The sequence below is a fragment of the Lissotriton vulgaris genome, chromosome 9 (genome assembly GCF_964263255.1).
Source record: "Lissotriton vulgaris chromosome 9, aLisVul1.2, whole genome shotgun sequence".
In the NCBI taxonomy this organism is placed as follows: Eukaryota; Metazoa; Chordata; class Amphibia; order Caudata; family Salamandridae; genus Lissotriton; species Lissotriton vulgaris.
This window is the reverse complement of record NC_141697.1, coordinates 541,191,425-541,209,087: the sequence shown is the minus strand read 5'-3', so window position 1 is coordinate 541,209,087 and position 17,663 is coordinate 541,191,425. Positions and strand designations below refer to the sequence as shown.

At 43.7% G+C, this 17,663-nt stretch overlaps 11 non-coding genes across 11 annotated transcripts; all 11 read left to right on the top strand.

Moving 5' to 3' along the window:
* The first annotated feature begins 1,154 nt into the window (after positions 1 to 1,154).
* Positions 1,155 to 1,226, top strand: TRNAG-CCC (transfer RNA glycine (anticodon CCC)). The gene has a single exon. It is a non-coding gene; the product is annotated as a tRNA-Gly (tRNA).
* Positions 1,227 to 2,727: 1,501 nt separating this feature from the next.
* Positions 2,728 to 2,799, top strand: TRNAG-UCC (transfer RNA glycine (anticodon UCC)). The gene has a single exon. It is a non-coding gene; the product is annotated as a tRNA-Gly (tRNA).
* Positions 2,800 to 4,332: 1,533 nt separating this feature from the next.
* TRNAG-CCC (transfer RNA glycine (anticodon CCC)) lies at positions 4,333 to 4,404 on the top strand. The gene has a single exon. It is a non-coding gene; the product is annotated as a tRNA-Gly (tRNA).
* Positions 4,405 to 5,926: 1,522 nt separating this feature from the next.
* On the top strand, positions 5,927 to 5,998 carry TRNAG-UCC (transfer RNA glycine (anticodon UCC)). The gene has a single exon. It is a non-coding gene; the product is annotated as a tRNA-Gly (tRNA).
* A 1,533-nt stretch (positions 5,999 to 7,531) lies between these two features.
* TRNAG-CCC (transfer RNA glycine (anticodon CCC)) lies at positions 7,532 to 7,603 on the top strand. The gene has a single exon. It is a non-coding gene; the product is annotated as a tRNA-Gly (tRNA).
* Positions 7,604 to 9,125: 1,522 nt separating this feature from the next.
* TRNAG-UCC (transfer RNA glycine (anticodon UCC)) lies at positions 9,126 to 9,197 on the top strand. The gene has a single exon. It is a non-coding gene; the product is annotated as a tRNA-Gly (tRNA).
* A 1,533-nt stretch (positions 9,198 to 10,730) lies between these two features.
* TRNAG-CCC (transfer RNA glycine (anticodon CCC)) lies at positions 10,731 to 10,802 on the top strand. The gene has a single exon. It is a non-coding gene; the product is annotated as a tRNA-Gly (tRNA).
* Positions 10,803 to 12,324: 1,522 nt separating this feature from the next.
* Positions 12,325 to 12,396, top strand: TRNAG-UCC (transfer RNA glycine (anticodon UCC)). The gene has a single exon. It is a non-coding gene; the product is annotated as a tRNA-Gly (tRNA).
* A 1,533-nt stretch (positions 12,397 to 13,929) lies between these two features.
* Positions 13,930 to 14,001, top strand: TRNAG-CCC (transfer RNA glycine (anticodon CCC)). The gene has a single exon. It is a non-coding gene; the product is annotated as a tRNA-Gly (tRNA).
* A 1,522-nt stretch (positions 14,002 to 15,523) lies between these two features.
* On the top strand, positions 15,524 to 15,595 carry TRNAG-UCC (transfer RNA glycine (anticodon UCC)). Its single transcript has one exon. It is a non-coding gene; the product is annotated as a tRNA-Gly (tRNA).
* A 1,533-nt stretch (positions 15,596 to 17,128) lies between these two features.
* TRNAG-CCC (transfer RNA glycine (anticodon CCC)) lies at positions 17,129 to 17,200 on the top strand. Its single transcript has one exon. It is a non-coding gene; the product is annotated as a tRNA-Gly (tRNA).
* The last annotated feature ends 463 nt before the right edge of the window (positions 17,201 to 17,663 follow it).

The window sequence follows — 17,663 nt, the reverse complement described above, 5'->3', positions numbered from 1 at the left end:
TGCCCTCACCTGAATGTAGCACCACCTTGTAGCCGTCGGAGGTAACTGCAGCTCACAAAATGTTTCATCAGAGGGCAAGTTTAGAGGAATCCAAAAGGCAGATGTCCATGGAAAGAGCCTCCGACTGCAGCAGGAAGTTTGGATGCTTCAAATTTGCATAGCTTCCAGTCCAACGTCCTCTCATGTACCGAACGCTCCCAAACGCTCTAAAGCCTTATACCGGCAAGCCCTCACCGGGTAGATCTCTGGCTCCCAGGAAAAGCCAAATACTGAGCATGCAAGCACTAGGATCACAGAGAGAGAGAGAGACAGAGAGCGTCGGAGAGCTGTTGTCTTGTTAAAGGCCTGAAACGGCTAGTGCCTAAGAGGGTCTGGACTTTCAGTTGTGACTGATTGTGAGAGGGGAAGATAAAGATTTTCTGCACCCAGCATGCCTTGCGATATACTTAGGCAAATGAGGTGAGAGCCCGACCAATCCCACGTCACTTCTCTGAATGCCTCCTCATCTGCATAAAGAGAACACTTTCACAAAGGAGCAGAGTGGCGCAGCGGAAGCGTGCTGGGCCCATAACCCAGAGGTCGATGGATCGAAACCATCCTCTGCTAATTTTGCTTGATTTTCCTTCCAAGGACCAAGCTGTCATTTCCACATAGCCAGAAAGGAAAAGTGCAAGCTTGTGCCAGCTATGTGAGAAAAGACTTCTCAACTATTCGTGTCTGTGTAATACAAGAGTGATCGTGAAAGGTACAACCCTGTACTTTGAAAGTAAAGACACACAATTATAACCATAAATGACTGACTGGTGGGAGCTTCACACAACTTTCTGGGCATGCTTTGAATTTCATTCTTCCCTTTTTGTTCTGCTCTTATCTATCTCCTGGGCATTTCATGGAATGTTCTCTTTCTCTTCCCTGCTTTGCTTCCCATGCTGCCTATATATGCTCATTTCTACTATTTGTACTGTTGCTTTTCATTTCTTCTCTTCTGCACAACTTTGTCCTTGGTTTCAATCCCCAGTTCCTTACCCTCTGCAAAAAACGTTCTACTGCTTCTCATGTTGGTATCTAAACCAAATGCACCATTGAAGCTGGTGCAAGATAGTCATTGATTTCTGCAACGTAATATTTAGAACCGAGAGCTAACACATCAGAGGGCGTTGGTGGTATAGTGGTGAGCATAGCTGCTTCCCAAGCAGTTGACCCGGGTTCGATTCCCGGCCAACGCACTGAAAATACTTATATATTCTGCAAGCAGGATATATTGTAATGCAACATGTCACAAAATGGAAATTTCACGAACAGATTAATCAGCCATATATAAAAAAATAAACAAATACGTGGGCAAACATCTCAATCGCACCTTCTGCTACATACATTGTCCTAATATATGATAAGTTTCATAAAGCAGAGTCACAACACACATGTGCTGGTAATAAATTTGTTACAGTGGGCAAACAATGGAAGGGCTGAGGCCCGACCAGACATTGTAACTCCAGCATCTCTATGTTAAAAAGCATTTCTAGGCAATATCTAGCCTCTGAAAAAATATGCAAGATCCACCGATAAATCTGGCAAAAGTCCCTAACATTTTGTGCATACTTGTGCTCTCACCTGAATGTAGCGCCACCTTGTAGCTGTCGAAGGAAACTGCTGCTCACAAAATGTTTTATCAGAAGGCAAGTTGAGAGGAATCCAAGAGTCAGATGTCCATGGAAAGAACCACTCACTGAAGCAGGAATGTTGGAGGCTTCATATTCTCATAGTTTCCTGTCCAACGTCCACAACACTCCCAAACGCTCAAAAGCCTCGCCCTCACCGGGTATATCTCTGGCTCCAAGGTAAAGCCAAATCCTGAGCATGCTAGTGCTAGGATCACAGAGCGAGAGAGAGATGGTTCAAGAGCTACTGTCTTGATAAAGGCCTGAAACGGCTAGTGCCTAAGAGTGTCTGACTTTCAGTTATGACTGATTGTGAGAGGGGAAGATGAAGTTTTTCTGCACCCAGCATGCCTTGGGATATACTTATGCAAATGAGGTGAGAGCCAGACCAATCCCATGCTACTCTGCCTAATGCTCCTTATCTGCATAAAAAGAACACTTTCACAACGGAGCAGAGTGGCGCAGCGGAAGCGTGCTGGGCCCATAACCCAGAGGTCGATGGATCGAAACCATCCTCTGCTAATTTTGCTTGATTTTACTTCCAAGGACCAAGCTGTCATTTCCACGCTACCAGCAAGGAAAAGCGCAAGCTTGTGCCAGCTATGTGAGAAAAGACTTCTCAACTATCTGTGTCTGCTGAAATACAAGAGAGGGATCGTCAAAAGCTCCACACTGTACTTTGAAAGTAAAGGCACACAATAATAAGCATGAATGACTGGTGGGACCTTCAAACACTTTTATGTGGAGGCTTTGAATTTCATTCTTCCCTTTTTTATTCTGCTCTTATCTATCTCCTGGGCATTTCATGGAATGTTCTCTATTTCTCTTCCCTGCTTTGCTTCCCATGCTGCCTCTATGTGTTCATATCTATTATTTGTATTGCTGCTTTCCATTCTTCTCTTCTGCACAGCTTTGTCCTTAGTTTCAATCCCAGTTCCTTACCCTCTACAAAAACTTTCTATTGCTTTTCATGTTGGTATCTAAACCAAATGCACCATTGAAGCTGGTGCATGATAGTCATTGAACTCAGGGTCCTAATGTTTAGAACCGAGAGCGCAAAGATCAGAGGGCGTTGGTGGTATAGTGGTGAGCATAGCTGCCTTCCAAGCAGTTGACCCGGGTTCGATTCCCGGCCAACGCAGTACAAATACTTATATATTCTGCAAGCAGGATATATTTTAAAGCAACATTTCACAAAATGGTAATATAATTAAGAGGTTAATCAGCCATTATATAAAAAATAAACAAATATGTAGGCAAGCATTTCGATCGCCCCTTCTGCTATATTCATTGTCCTAATATATGATAAGTTTCATAAAGCAGAGTCACCACTCACATGTACTGGTAAAAAAATATGTTACAGTGGGCAGACAATGAAAGGGCTGAGGCCCGACCAGACATTTTAACTCCAGCATCTCTATGTTAAAAAGCATTTCCTAGGCAATATTTAGCCTCTGAAAAAAATATGCAAGGTCCAGCAATAAATCTGGCAAAAGTCCCCAACATTTTGTGCATACTTGTGCCCTCACCTGAATGTAGCACCACCTTGTAGCCGTCGGAGGTAACTGCAGCTCACAAAATGTTTCATCAGAGGGCAAGTTTAGAGGAATCCAAAAGGCAGATGTCCATGGAAAGAGCCTCCGACTGCAGCAGGAAGTTTGGATGCTTCAAATTTGCATAGCTTCCAGTCCAACGTCCTCTCATGTACCGAACGCTCCCAAACGCTCTAAAGCCTTATACCGGCAAGCCCTCACCGGGTAGATCTCTGGCTCCCAGGAAAAGCCAAATACTGAGCATGCAAGCACTAGGATCACAGAGAGAGAGAGAGACAGAGAGCGTCGGAGAGCTGTTGTCTTGTTAAAGGCCTGAAACGGCTAGTGCCTAAGAGGGTCTGGACTTTCAGTTGTGACTGATTGTGAGAGGGGAAGATAAAGATTTTCTGCACCCAGCATGCCTTGCGATATACTTAGGCAAATGAGGTGAGAGCCCGACCAATCCCACGTCACTTCTCTGAATGCCTCCTCATCTGCATAAAGAGAACACTTTCACAAAGGAGCAGAGTGGCGCAGCGGAAGCGTGCTGGGCCCATAACCCAGAGGTCGATGGATCGAAACCATCCTCTGCTAATTTTGCTTGATTTTCCTTCCAAGGACCAAGCTGTCATTTCCACATAGCCAGAAAGGAAAAGTGCAAGCTTGTGCCAGCTATGTGAGAAAAGACTTCTCAACTATTCGTGTCTGTGTAATACAAGAGTGATCGTGAAAGGTACAACCCTGTACTTTGAAAGTAAAGACACACAATTATAACCATAAATGACTGACTGGTGGGAGCTTCACACAACTTTCTGGGCATGCTTTGAATTTCATTCTTCCCTTTTTGTTCTGCTCTTATCTATCTCCTGGGCATTTCATGGAATGTTCTCTTTCTCTTCCCTGCTTTGCTTCCCATGCTGCCTATATATGCTCATTTCTACTATTTGTACTGTTGCTTTTCATTTCTTCTCTTCTGCACAACTTTGTCCTTGGTTTCAATCCCCAGTTCCTTACCCTCTGCAAAAAACGTTCTACTGCTTCTCATGTTGGTATCTAAACCAAATGCACCATTGAAGCTGGTGCAAGATAGTCATTGATTTCTGCAACGTAATATTTAGAACCGAGAGCTAACACATCAGAGGGCGTTGGTGGTATAGTGGTGAGCATAGCTGCTTCCCAAGCAGTTGACCCGGGTTCGATTCCCGGCCAACGCACTGAAAATACTTATATATTCTGCAAGCAGGATATATTGTAATGCAACATGTCACAAAATGGAAATTTCACGAACAGATTAATCAGCCATATATAAAAAAATAAACAAATACATGGGCAAACATCTCAATCGCACCTTCTGCTACATACATTGTCCTAATATATGATAAGTTTCATAAAGCAGAGTCACAACACACATGTGCTGGTAATAAATTTGTTACAGTGGGCAAGCAATGGAAGGGCTGAGGCCCGACCAGACATTGTAACTCCAGCATCTCTATGTTAAAAAGCATTTCTAGGCAATATCTAGCCTCTGAAAAAATATGCAAGATCCACCGATAAATCTGGCAAAAGTCCCTAACATTTTGTGCATACTTGTGCTCTCACCTGAATGTAGCGCCACCTTGTAGCTGTCGAAGGAAACTGCTGCTCACAAAATGTTTTATCAGAAGGCAAGTTGAGAGGAATCCAAGAGTCAGATGTCCATGGAAAGAACCACTCACTGAAGCAGGAATGTTGGAGGCTTCATATTCGCATAGTTTCCTGTCCAACGTCCACTCACGTCCCGAACGCTCCCAAACGCTCAAAAGCCTCACACCGGGCAAGCCCTCACCGGGTATATCTCTGGCTCCAAGGTAAAGCCAAATCCTGAGCATGCTAGTGCTAGGATCACAGAGCGAGAGAGAGATGGTTCAAGAGCTACTGTCTTGATAAAGGCCTGAAACGGCTAGTGCCTAAGAGTGTCTGACTTTCAGTTATGACTGATTGTGAGAGGGGAATATGAAGTTTTTCTGCACCCAGCATGCCTTGGGATATACTTATGCAAATGAGGTGAGAGCCAGACCAATCCCATGCTACTCTGCCTAATGCTCCTTATCTGCATAAAAAGAACACTTTCACAACGGAGCAGAGTGGCGCAGCGGAAGCGTGCTGGGCCCATAACCCAGAGGTCGATGGATCGAAACCATCCTCTGCTAATTTTGCTTGATTTTACTTCCAAGGACCAAGCTGTCATTTCCACGCTACCAGCAAGGAAAAGCGCAAGCTTGTGCCAGCTATGTGAGAAAAGACTTCTCAACTATCTGTGTCTGCTGAAATACAAGAGAGGGATCGTCAAAAGCTCCACACTGTACTTTGAAAGTAAAGGCACACAATAATAAGCATGAATGACTGGTGGGACCTTCAAACACTTTTATGTGGAGGCTTTGAATTTCATTCTTCCCTTTTTTGTTCTGCTCTTATCTATCTCCTGGGCATTTCATGGAATGTTCTCTATTTCTCTTCCCTGCTTTGCTTCCCATGCTGCCTCTATGTGTTCATATCTATTATTTGTATTGCTGCTTTCCATTCTTCTCTTCTGCACAGCTTTGTCCTTGGTTTCAATCCCAGTTCCTTACCTTCTACAAAAACTTTCTATTGCTTTTCATGTTGGTATCTAAACCAAATGCACCATTGAAGCTGGTGCATGATAGTCATTGAACTCAGGGTCCTAATGTTTAGAACCGAGAGCGCAAAGATCTGAGGGCGTTGGTGGTATAGTGGTGAGCATAGCTGCCTTCCAAGCAGTTGACCCGGGTTCGATTCCCGGCCAACGCAATACAAATACTTATATATTCTGCAAGCAGGATATATTTTAAAGCAACATTTCACAAAATGGTAATATAATTAAGAGGTTAATCAGCCATTATATAAAAAATAAACAAATATGTAGGCAAGCATTTCGATCGCCCCTTCTGCTATATTCATTGTCCTAATATATGATAAGTTTCATAAAGCAGTGTCACCACTCACATGCAGTGGTAAAAAAATATGTTACAGTGGGCAGACAATGAAAGGGCTGAGGCCCAACCAGACATTTTAACTCCAGCATCTCTATGTTAAAAAGCATTTCCTAGGCAATATTTAGCCTCTGAAAAAAATATGCAAGATCCAGCAATAAATCTGGCAAAAGTCCCCAACATTTTGTGCATACTTGTGCCCTCACCTGAATGTAGCACCACCTTGTAGCCGTCGGAGGTAACTGCAGCTCACAAAATGTTTCATCAGAGGGCAAGTTTAGAGGAATCCAAAAGGCAGATGTCCATGGAAAGAGCCTCCGACTGCAGCAGGAAGTTTGGATGCTTCAAATTTGCATAGCTTCCAGTCCAACGTCCTCTCATGTACCGAACGCTCCCAAACGCTCTAAAGCCTTATACCGGCAAGCCCTCACCGGGTAGATCTCTGGCTCCCAGGAAAAGCCAAATACTGAGCATGCAAGCACTAGGATCACAGAGAGAGAGAGAGACAGAGAGCGTCGGAGAGCTGTTGTCTTGTTAAAGGCCTGAAACGGCTAGTGCCTAAGAGGGTCTGGACTTTCAGTTGTGACTGATTGTGAGAGGGGAAGATAAAGATTTTCTGCACCCAGCATGCCTTGCGATATACTTAGGCAAATGAGGTGAGAGCCCGACCAATCCCACGTCACTTCTCTGAATGCCTCCTCATCTGCATAAAGAGAACACTTTCACAAAGGAGCAGAGTGGCGCAGCGGAAGCGTGCTGGGCCCATAACCCAGAGGTCGATGGATCGAAACCATCCTCTGCTAATTTTGCTTGATTTTCCTTCCAAGGACCAAGCTGTCATTTCCACATAGCCAGAAAGGAAAAGTGCAAGCTTGTGCCAGCTATGTGAGAAAAGACTTCTCAACTATTCGTGTCTGTGTAATACAAGAGTGATCGTGAAAGGTACAACCCTGTACTTTGAAAGTAAAGACACACAATTATAACCATAAATGACTGACTGGTGGGAGCTTCACACAACTTTCTGGGCATGCTTTGAATTTCATTCTTCCCTTTTTGTTCTGCTCTTATCTATCTCCTGGGCATTTCATGGAATGTTCTCTTTCTCTTCCCTGCTTTGCTTCCCATGCTGCCTATATATGCTCATTTCTACTATTTGTACTGTTGCTTTTCATTTCTTCTCTTCTGCACAACTTTGTCCTTGGTTTCAATCCCCAGTTCCTTACCCTCTGCAAAAAACGTTCTACTGCTTCTCATGTTGGTATCTAAACCAAATGCACCATTGAAGCTGGTGCAAGATAGTCATTGATTTCTGCAACGTAAAATTTAGAACCGAGAGCTAACACATCAGAGGGCGTTGGTGGTATAGTGGTGAGCATAGCTGCTTCCCAAGCAGTTGACCCGGGTTCGATTCCCGGCCAACGCACTGAAAATACTTATATATTCTGCAAGCAGGATATATTGTAATGCAACATGTCACAAAATGGAAGTTTCACGAACAGATTAATCAGCCATATATAAAAAAATAAACAAATACGTGGGCAAACATCTCAATCGCACCTTCTGCTACATACATTGTCCTAATATATGATAAGTTTCATAAAGCAGAGTCACAACACACATGTGCTGGTAATAAATTTGTTACAGTGGGCAAACAATGGAAGGGCTGAGGCCCGACCAGACATTGTAACTCCAGCATCTCTATGTTAAAAAGCATTTCTAGGCAATATCTAGCCTCTGAAAAAATATGCAAGATCCACCGATAAATCTGGCAAAAGTCCCTAACATTTTGTGCATACTTGTGCTCTCACCTGAATGTAGCGCCACCTTGTAGCTGTCGAAGGAAACTGCTGCTCACAAAATGTTTTATCAGAAGGCAAGTTGAGAGGAATCCAAGAGTCAGATGTCCATGGAAAGAACCATTCACTGAAGCAGGAATGTTGGAGGCTTCATATTCGCATAGTTTCCTGTCCAACGTCCACTCACGTCCCGAACGCTCCCAAACGCTCAAAAGCCTCACACCGGGCAAGCCCTCACCGGGTGTATCTCTGGCTCCAAGGTAAAGCCAAATCCTGAGCATGCTAGTGCTAGGATCACAGAGCGAGAGAGAGATGGTTCAAGAGCTACTGTCTTGATAAAGGCCTGAAACGGCTAGTGCCTAAGAGTGTCTGACTTTCAGTTATGACTGATTGTGAGAGGGGAAGATGAAGTTTTTCTGCACCCAGCATGCCTTGGGATATACTTATGCAAATGAGGTGAGAGCCAGACCAATCCCATGCTACTCTGCCTAATGCTCCTTATCTGCATAAAAAGAACACTTTCACAACGGAGCAGAGTGGCGCAGCGGAAGCGTGCTGGGCCCATAACCCAGAGGTCGATGGATCGAAACCATCCTCTGCTAATTTTGCTTGATTTTACTTCCAAGGACCAAGCTGTCATTTCCACGCTACCAGCAAGGAAAAGCGCAAGCTTGTGCCAGCTATGTGAGAAAAGACTTCTCAACTATCTGTGTCTGCTGAAATACAAGAGAGGGATCGTCAAAGGCTCCACACTGTACTTTGAAAGTAAAGGCACACAATAATAAGCATGAATGACTGGTGGGACCTTCAAACACTTTTATGTGGAGGCTTTGAATTTCATTCTTCCCTTTTTTGTTCTGCTCTTATCTATCTCCTGGGCATTTCATGGAATGTTCTCTATTTCTCTTCCCTGCTTTGCTTCCCATGCTGCCTCTATGTGTTCATATCTATTATTTGTATTGCTGCTTTCCATTCTTCTCTTCTGCACAGCTTTGTCCTTGGTTTCAATCCCAGTTCCTTAACCTCTACAAAAACTTTCTATTGCTTTTCATGTTGGTATCTAAACCAAATGCACCATTGAAGCTGGTGCATGATAGTCATTGAACTCAGGGTCCTAATGTTTAGAACCGAGAGCGCAAAGATCAGAGGGCGTTGGTGGTATAGTGGTGAGCATAGCTGCCTTCCAAGCAGTTGACCCGGGTTCGATTCCCGGCCAATGCAGTACAAATACTTATATATTCTGCAAGCAGGATATATTTTAAAGCAACATTTCACAAAATAGTAATATAATTAAGAGGTTAATCAGCCATTATATAAAAAATAAACAAATATGTAGGCAAGCATTTCGATCGCCCCTTCTGCTATATTCATTGTCCTAATATAAGATAAGTTTCATAAAGCAGAGTCACCACTCACATGTAGTGGTAAAAAAATATGTTACAGTGGGCAGACAATGAAAGGGCTGAGGCCCAACCAGACATTTTAACTCCAGCATCTCTATGTTAAAAAGCATTTCCTAGGCAATATTTAGCCTCTGAAAAAAATATGCAAGATCCAGCAATAAATCTGGCAAAAGTCCCCAACATTTTGTGCATACTTGTGCCCTCACCTGAATGTAGCACCACCTTGTAGCCGTCGGAGGTAACTGCAGCTCACAAAATGTTTCATCAGAGGGCAAGTTTAGAGGAATCCAAAAGGCAGATGTCCATGGAAAGAGCCTCCGACTGCAGCAGGAAGTTTGGATGCTTCAAATTTGCATAGCTTCCAGTCCAACGTCCTCTCATGTACCGAACGCTCCCAAACGCTCTAAAGCCTTATACCGGCAAGCCCTCACCGGGTAGATCTCTGGCTCCCAGGAAAAGCCAAATACTGAGCATGCAAGCACTAGGATCACAGAGAGAGAGAGAGACAGAGAGCGTCGGAGAGCTGTTGTCTTGTTAAAGGCCTGAAACGGCTAGTGCCTAAGAGGGTCTGGACTTTCAGTTGTGACTGATTGTGAGAGGGGAAGATAAAGATTTTCTGCACCCAGCATGCCTTGCGATATACTTAGGCAAATGAGGTGAGAGCCCGACCAATCCCACGTCACTTCTCTGAATGCCTCCTCATCTGCATAAAGAGAACACTTTCACAAAGGAGCAGAGTGGCGCAGCGGAAGCGTGCTGGGCCCATAACCCAGAGGTCGATGGATCGAAACCATCCTCTGCTAATTTTGCTTGATTTTCCTTCCAAGGACCAAGCTGTCATTTCCACATAGCCAGAAAGGAAAAGTGCAAGCTTGTGCCAGCTATGTGAGAAAAGACTTCTCAACTATTCGTGTCTGTGTAATACAAGAGTGATCGTGAAAGGTACAACCCTGTACTTTGAAAGTAAAGACACACAATTATAACCATAAATGACTGACTGGTGGGAGCTTCACACAACTTTCTGGGCTTGCTTTGAATTTCATTCTTCCCTTTTTGTTCTGCTCTTATCTATCTCCTGGGCATTTCATGGAATGTTCTCTTTCTCTTCCCTGCTTTGCTTCCCATGCTGCCTATATATGCTCATTTCTACTATTTGTACTGTTGCTTTTCATTTCTTCTCTTCTGCACAACTTTGTCCTTGGTTTCAATCCCCAGTTCCTTACCCTCTGCAAAAAACGTTCTACTGCTTCTCATGTTGGTATCTAAACCAAATGCACCATTGAAGCTGGTGCAAGATAGTCATTGATTTCTGCAACGTAATATTTAGAACCGAGAGCTAACACATCAGAGGGCGTTGGTGGTATAGTGGTGAGCATAGCTGCTTCCCAAGCAGTTGACCCGGGTTCGATTCCCGGCCAACGCACTGAAAATACTTATATATTCTGCAAGCAGGATATATTGTAATGCAACATGTCACAAAATGGAAATTTCACGAACAGATTAATCAGCCATATATAAAAAAATAAACAAATACGTGGGCAAACATCTCAATCGCACCTTCTGCTACATACATTGTCCTAATATATGATAAGTTTCATAAAGCAGAGTCACAACACACATGTGCTGGTAATAAATTTGTTACAGTGGGCAAACAATGGAAGGGCTGAGGCCCGACCAGACATTGTAACTCCAGCATCTCTATGTTAAAAAGCATTTCTAGGCAATATCTAGCCTCTGAAAAAATATGCAAGATCCACCGATAAATCTGGCAAAAGTCCCTAACATTTTGTGCATACTTGTGCTCTCACCTGAATGTAGCGCCACCTTGTAGCTGTCGAAGGAAACTGCTGCTCACAAAATGTTTTATCAGAAGGCAAGTTGAGAGGAATCCAAGAGTCAGATGTCCATGGAAAGAACCACTCACTGAAGCAGGAATGTTGGAGGCTTCATATTCGCATAGTTTCCTGTCCAACGTCCACTCACGTCCCGAACGCTCCCAAACGCTCAAAAGCCTCACACCGGGCAAGCCCTCACCGGGTATATCTCTGGCTCCAAGGTAAAGCCAAATCCTGAGCATGCTAGTGCTAGGATCACAGAGCGAGAGAGAGATGGTTCAAGAGCTACTGTCTTGATAAAGGCCTGAAACGGCTAGTGCCTAAGAGTGTCTGACTTTCAGTTATGACTGATTGTGAGAGGGGAAGATGAAGTTTTTCTGCACCCAGCATGCCTTGGGATATACTTATGCAAATGAGGTGAGAGCCAGACCAATCCCATGCTACTCTGCCTAATGCTCCTTATCTGCATAAAAAGAACACTTTCACAACGGAGCAGAGTGGCGCAGCGGAAGCGTGCTGGGCCCATAACCCAGAGGTCGATGGATCGAAACCATCCTCTGCTAATTTTGCTTGATTTTACTTCCAAGGACCAAGCTGTCATTTCCACGCTACCAGCAAGGAAAAGCGCAAGCTTGTGCCAGCTATGTGAGAAAAGACTTCTCAACTATCTGTGTCTGCTGAAATACAAGAGAGGGATCGTCAAAGGCTCCACACTGTACTTTGAAAGTAAAGGCACACAATAATAAGCATGAATGACTGGTGGGACCTTCAAACACTTTTATGTGGAGGCTTTGAATTTCATTCTTCCCTTTTTTGTTCTGCTCTTATCTATCTCCTGGGCATTTCATGGAATGTTCTCTATTTCTCTTCCCTGCTTTGCTTCCCATGCTGCCTCTATGTGTTCATATCTATTATTTGTATTGCTGCTTTCCATTCTTCTCTTCTGCACAGCTTTGTCCTTGGTTTCAATCCCAGTTCCTTAACCTCTACAAAAACTTTCTATTGCTTTTCATGTTGGTATCTAAACCAAATGCACCATTGAAGCTGGTGCATGATAGTCATTGAACTCAGGGTCCTAATGTTTAGAACCGAGAGCGCAAAGATCAGAGGGCGTTGGTGGTATAGTGGTGAGCATAGCTGCCTTCCAAGCAGTTGACCCGGGTTCGATTCCCGGCCAACGCAGTACAAATACTTATATATTCTGCAAGCAGGATATATTTTAAAGCAACATTTCACAAAATAGTAATATAATTAAGAGGTTAATCAGCCATTATATAAAAAATAAACAAATATGTAGGCAAGCATTTCGATCGCCCCTTCTGCTATATTCATTGTCCTAATATAAGATAAGTTTCATAAAGCAGAGTCACCACTCACATGTAGTGGTAAAAAAATATGTTACAGTGGGCAGACAATGAAAGGGCTGAGGCCCAACCAGACATTTTAACTCCAGCATCTCTATGTTAAAAAGCATTTCCTAGGCAATATTTAGCCTCTGAAAAAAATATGCAAGATCCAGCAATAAATCTGGCAAAAGTCCCCAACATTTTGTGCATACTTGTGCCCTCACCTGAATGTAGCACCACCTTGTAGCCGTCGGAGGTAACTGCAGCTCACAAAATGTTTCATCAGAGGGCAAGTTTAGAGGAATCCAAAAGGCAGATGTCCATGGAAAGAGCCTCCGACTGCAGCAGGAAGTTTGGATGCTTCAAATTTGCATAGCTTCCAGTCCAACGTCCTCTCATGTACCGAACGCTCCCAAACGCTCTAAAGCCTTATACCGGCAAGCCCTCACCGGGTAGATCTCTGGCTCCCAGGAAAAGCCAAATACTGAGCATGCAAGCACTAGGATCACAGAGAGAGAGAGAGACAGAGAGCGTCGGAGAGCTGTTGTCTTGTTAAAGGCCTGAAACGGCTAGTGCCTAAGAGGGTCTGGACTTTCAGTTGTGACTGATTGTGAGAGGGGAAGATAAAGATTTTCTGCACCCAGCATGCCTTGCGATATACTTAGGCAAATGAGGTGAGAGCCCGACCAATCCCACGTCACTTCTCTGAATGCCTCCTCATCTGCATAAAGAGAACACTTTCACAAAGGAGCAGAGTGGCGCAGCGGAAGCGTGCTGGGCCCATAACCCAGAGGTCGATGGATCGAAACCATCCTCTGCTAATTTTGCTTGATTTTCCTTCCAAGGACCAAGCTGTCATTTCCACATAGCCAGAAAGGAAAAGTGCAAGCTTGTGCCAGCTATGTGAGAAAAGACTTCTCAACTATTCGTGTCTGTGTAATACAAGAGTGATCGTGAAAGGTACAACCCTGTACTTTGAAAGTAAAGACACACAATTATAACCATAAATGACTGACTGGTGGGAGCTTCACACAACTTTCTGGGCATGCTTTGAATTTCATTCTTCCCTTTTTGTTCTGCTCTTATCTATCTCCTGGGCATTTCATGGAATGTTCTCTTTCTCTTCCCTGCTTTGCTTCCCATGCTGCCTATATATGCTCATTTCTACTATTTGTACTGTTGCTTTTCATTTCTTCTCTTCTGCACAACTTTGTCCTTGGTTTCAATCCCCAGTTCCTTACCCTCTGCAAAAAACGTTCTACTGCTTCTCATGTTGGTATCTAAACCAAATGCACCATTGAAGCTGGTGCAAGATAGTCATTGATTTCTGCAACGTAATATTTAGAACCGAGAGCTAACACATCAGAGGGCGTTGGTGGTATAGTGGTGAGCATAGCTGCTTCCCAAGCAGTTGACCCGGGTTCGATTCCCGGCCAACGCACTGAAAATACTTATATATTCTGCAAGCAGGATATATTGTAATGCAACATGTCACAAAATGGAAATTTCACGAACAGATTAATCAGCCATATATAAAAAAATAAACAAATACGTGGGCAAACATCTCAATCGCACCTTCTGCTACATACATTGTCCTAATATATGATAAGTTTCATAAAGCAGAGTCACAACACACATGTGCTGGTAATAAATTTGTTACAGTGGGCAAACAATGGAAGGGCTGAGGCCCGACCAGACATTGTAACTCCAGCATCTCTATGTTAAAAAGCATTTCTAGGCAATATCTAGCCTCTGAAAAAATATGCAAGATCCACCGATAAATCTGGCAAAAGTCCCTAACATTTTGTGCATACTTGTGCTCTCACCTGAATGTAGCGCCACCTTGTAGCTGTCGAAGGAAACTGCTGCTCACAAAATGTTTTATCAGAAGGCAAGTTGAGAGGAATCCAAGAGTCAGATGTCCATGGAAAGAACCACTCACTGAAGCAGGAATGTTGGAGGCTTCATATTCGCATAGTTTCCTGTCCAACGTCCACTCACGTCCCGAACGCTCCCAAACGCTCAAAAGCCTCACACCGGGCAAGCCCTCACCGGGTATATCTCTGGCTCCAAGGTAAAGCCAAATCCTGAGCATGCTAGTGCTAGGATCACAGAGCGAGAGAGAGATGGTTCAAGAGCTACTGTCTTGATAAAGGCCTGAAACGGCTAGTGCCTAAGAGTGTCTGACTTTCAGTTATGACTGATTGTGAGAGGGGAATATGAAGTTTTTCTGCACCCAGCATGCCTTGGGATATACTTATGCAAATGAGGTGAGAGCCAGACCAATCCCATGCTACTCTGCCTAATGCTCCTTATCTGCATAAAAAGAACACTTTCACAACGGAGCAGAGTGGCGCAGCGGAAGCGTGCTGGGCCCATAACCCAGAGGTCGATGGATCGAAACCATCCTCTGCTAATTTTGCTTGATTTTACTTCCAAGGACCAAGCTGTCATTTCCACGCTACCAGCAAGGAAAAGCGCAAGCTTGTGCCAGCTATGTGAGAAAAGACTTCTCAACTATCTGTGTCTGCTGAAATACAAGAGAGGGATCGTCAAAAGCTCCACACTGTACTTTGAAAGTAAAGGCACACAATAATAAGCATGAATGACTGGTGGGACCTTCAAACACTTTTATGTGGAGGCTTTGAATTTCATTCTTCCCTTTTTTATTCTGCTCTTATCTATCTCCTGGGCATTTCATGGAATGTTCTCTATTTCTCTTCCCTGCTTTGCTTCCCATGCTGCCTCTATGTGTTCATATCTATTATTTGTATTGCTGCTTTCCATTCTTCTCTTCTGCACAGCTTTGTCCTTAGTTTCAATCCCAGTTCCTTACCCTCTACAAAAACTTTCTATTGCTTTTCATGTTGGTATCTAAACCAAATGCACCATTGAAGCTGGTGCATGATAGTCATTGAACTCAGGGTCCTAATGTTTAGAACCGAGAGCGCAAAGATCAGAGGGCGTTGGTGGTATAGTGGTGAGCATAGCTGCCTTCCAAGCAGTTGACCCGGGTTCGATTCCCGGCCAACGCAGTACAAATACTTATATATTCTGCAAGCAGGATATATTTTAAAGCAACATTTCACAAAATGGTAATATAATTAAGAGGTTAATCAGCCATTATATAAAAAATAAACAAATATGTAGGCAAGCATTTCGATCGCCCCTTCTGCTATATTCATTGTCCTAATATATGATAAGTTTCATAAAGCAGTGTCACCACTCACATGTAGTGGTAAAAAAATATGTTACAGTGGGCAGACAATGAAAGGGCTGAGGCCCGACCAGACATTTTAACTCCAGCATCTCTATGTTAAAAAGCATTTCCTAGGCAATATTTAGCCTCTGAAAAAAATATGCAAGGTCCAGCAATAAATCTGGCAAAAGTCCCCAACATTTTGTGCATACTTGTGCCCTCACCTGAATGTAGCACCACCTTGTAGCCGTCGGAGGTAACTGCAGCTCACAAAATGTTTCATCAGAGGGCAAGTTTAGAGGAATCCAAAAGGCAGATGTCCATGGAAAGAGCCTCCGACTGCAGCAGGAAGTTTGGATGCTTCAAATTTGCATAGCTTCCAGTCCAACGTCCTCTCATGTACCGAACGCTCCCAAACGCTCTAAAGCCTTATACCGGCAAGCCCTCACCGGGTAGATCTCTGGCTCCCAGGAAAAGCCAAATACTGAGCATGCAAGCACTAGGATCACAGAGAGAGAGAGAGACAGAGAGCGTCGGAGAGCTGTTGTCTTGTTAAAGGCCTGAAACGGCTAGTGCCTAAGAGGGTCTGGACTTTCAGTTGTGACTGATTGTGAGAGGGGAAGATAAAGATTTTCTGCACCCAGCATGCCTTGCGATATACTTAGGCAAATGAGGTGAGAGCCCGACCAATCCCACGTCACTTCTCTGAATGCCTCCTCATCTGCATAAAGAGAACACTTTCACAAAGGAGCAGAGTGGCGCAGCGGAAGCGTGCTGGGCCCATAACCCAGAGGTCGATGGATCGAAACCATCCTCTGCTAATTTTGCTTGATTTTCCTTCCAAGGACCAAGCTGTCATTTCCACATAGCCAGAAAGGAAAAGTGCAAGCTTGTGCCAGCTATGTGAGAAAAGACTTCTCAACTATTCGTGTCTGTGTAATACAAGAGTGATCGTGAAAGGTACAACCCTGTACTTTGAAAGTAAAGACACACAATTATAACCATAAATGACTGACTGGTGGGAGCTTCACACAACTTTCTGGGCATGCTTTGAATTTCATTCTTCCCTTTTTGTTCTGCTCTTATCTATCTCCTGGGCATTTCATGGAATGTTCTCTTTCTCTTCCCTGCTTTGCTTCCCATGCTGCCTATATATGCTCATTTCTACTATTTGTACTGTTGCTTTTCATTACTTCTCTTCTGCACAACTTTGTCCTTGGTTTCAATCCCCAGTTCCTTACCCTCTGCAAAAAACGTTCTACTGCTTCTCATGTTGGTATCTAAACCAAATGCACCATTGAAGCTGGTGCAAGATAGTCATTGATTTCTGCAACGTAATATTTAGAACCGAGAGCTAACACATCAGAGGGCGTTGGTGGTATAGTGGTGAGCATAGCTGCTTCCCAAGCAGTTGACCCGGGTTCGATTCCCGGCCAACGCACTGAAAATACTTATATATTCTGCAAGCAGGATATATTGTAATGCAACATGTCACAAAATGGAAATTTCACGAACAGATTAATCAGCCATATATAAAAAAATAAACAAATACATGGGCAAACATCTCAATCGCACCTTCTGCTACATACATTGTCCTAATATATGATAAGTTTCATAAAGCAGAGTCACAACACACATGTGCTGGTAATAAATTTGTTACAGTGGGCAAGCAATGGAAGGGCTGAGGCCCGACCAGACATTGTAACTCCAGCATCTCTATGTTAAAAAGCATTTCTAGGCAATATCTAGCCTCTGAAAAAATATGCAAGATCCACCGATAAATCTGGCAAAAGTCCCTAACATTTTGTGCATACTTGTGCTCTCACCTGAATGTAGCGCCACCTTGTAGCTGTCGAAGGAAACTGCTGCTCACAAAATGTTTTATCAGAAGGCAAGTTGAGAGG